The sequence below is a fragment of the Austrofundulus limnaeus genome, unplaced genomic scaffold (assembly GCF_001266775.1).
Source record: "Austrofundulus limnaeus strain Quisiro unplaced genomic scaffold, Austrofundulus_limnaeus-1.0 Scaffold388, whole genome shotgun sequence".
Taxonomy (NCBI): domain Eukaryota; kingdom Metazoa; phylum Chordata; class Actinopteri; order Cyprinodontiformes; family Rivulidae; genus Austrofundulus; species Austrofundulus limnaeus.
Window position 1 is genome coordinate 301,438 of NW_013952790.1, and position 2,198 is coordinate 303,635.

Genomic DNA, 2,198 nt, shown 5'->3' on the forward strand with positions numbered 1-2,198 from the left:
TTCAGAGCTCTTCATGGCCAAGTACCTGAATACATTAAAAGTCCCATTTCCACTTACAACCTCAGACGGGACCTCCGCTCACAGGATCAAAATCTCCTAAAAGTTCCCCAAACTCACTTTAAGACTCGTGGTGGCAGCCTACCCATTTAGTGACTGCTRGCCAACTATGTGCTTTTCTTTTATTGAACACACGGCATAATTTTCTCTTTCCCCCTTCTCTCTGTTTTTGTATCAGTGTACATTTAGCTTAACCCCACCTTTTAGTCAACAGTTTCTCTTATTATCATTTGTACAGTCTTGCATACATAACACTCATGTCTTGTCATGCTCGATCGTGTGTCTGAGTTACAATTTTAGAATTTATTCTTGATTTGATGTTTCGTGTTGTTTGTTTTATTCTGTTTCATTTTACCTTTCTGCCATTTTTACATTGTTGACGATTGTACAGCACCTTGTGAATATATTTCTGTGAAAGGCGCTTTATAAATAAAACTTACTTACTTATTACTTGCAGCAAGGAGTTTGAATACAGACAAGGTCGGCAGCATGAACTGAACTTCTGTACAGCTGTCAGGGTTTTAAAGGCTCTCCTTCAAAGGAGCTGAGTGTCCTCCTGTTTTATGACCTGCAATCTCCTGTGACCTCTTGTTCCTTATCTAAGCCCACCTGTCTAATTGCTGGGTTGCAGTCGTGTGACCCAGATGACGGGCAAATGTCAGATGGGGGCAGGAAGTGATTTGCTCCAGTTCAAAACAGAGAAATGGATCACAGCGAGTACACMAATGCTCTAAATGTACTCGTGCACACAAGATATCGTGAAAAACATCTGCGCGTATTTAGGATCTGATGTCCTGATGCATCTTAGTAATCCAGGTAGGAAAAATCAAAAAGAAAAAATAAGTAGGTCCTCTCGATACCCAACACAAAGAGGGAAATAGAGACAAAAACAAGGGGACGTTGAACTCCGCTTGCACTCACTACATATACATAACACGACACCAAATAACCAGAAAACCAACTTCAGTAACCTATAAAACACCAAAGATTTAGGCCCTTAAATGAATAAATAAAAAAATAAACAAATAAATCTATAATAAAAGAAACATCTAGACCAGGGCTGCCCAAACATTTTCCATGAGAGAGCCAAAATAAAAATCAATCTGAGGGCTGCGGGCCAAACGTATTTATATATGAAAAGCAAATACTTCCTAAATAAAGTTGTTGGTTTTTTATTATTAAGCTGGCAGCCAGTGTGGTCAGACTTTTCATAAATTAAAATTGTTGCATTTCAATTCAACTCATTTTAATAAAAAAAAATACTTTATTGATCCCAGAGGGAAATTAGATGTAGAAAATTTTGAAAGATTTGTGATCTTAAAAAGGTATGCAAACCTAGACGTGTGCTTAATTCTAATCTAAATGCCTCTCAAAGTTACTTGTATTTTATGATTAATCTTAATATAATGCACAATAAATTACACAGAAGTAGTTAGGACAATCTGCAGCACAGTTCCTTGTATAATTGGATCATTGGTCGAAATGAAAGTGGAAATATAGTGTTTCTACATAAGACAGGAGAATACACCCTAGGAGCCAGGACAACTGCTGGTGGGCCAAATCAAATGGCTTGGTGGGCCAATTTTGGCCTGCGGGCCACACTTTGGGCAGTTCTGATCTAGACAAATAAAATCTCGAAGCATCCAAACCAATAAGATGATGGGGCACATGACCCTCTATAGCACTGTTTCTCAAAGTTGGGGTCGGGACCCAAAGTGGGGTCCCGAAACATGGGGTCCTGAAAAGATTTTCTGAATCAATTACATTTTTGCCTTATTTGTTACAAATTACTGAGGTTAGTATATTGAAAATGGATAAATGTGGTACAATAAATATTGTTACTATGCCCATGTTTTGTTGACCTGTTACAAATGTTTATCATCCAAAACTTTCTGGGGGCACAGGTCTCTGCTACTGTTATTTTGTGGGTCAAAAGCTGAAAAGTTTGGGAACCACTGCACTTTGGTTCCCAAAGTTGGGCTTGGGACCCAATTATTGGTCATGAAGCACCTTGGATAATCTCCAGAAATCAATTTAAAGGGTAATAAAAAAATTGCTGATGTAATATTTTCCCTATAATTACTACAAAAACACAAAATAAGTAAAAATAAGTATTTATATTTGTGTACAAGCTGTTTAGA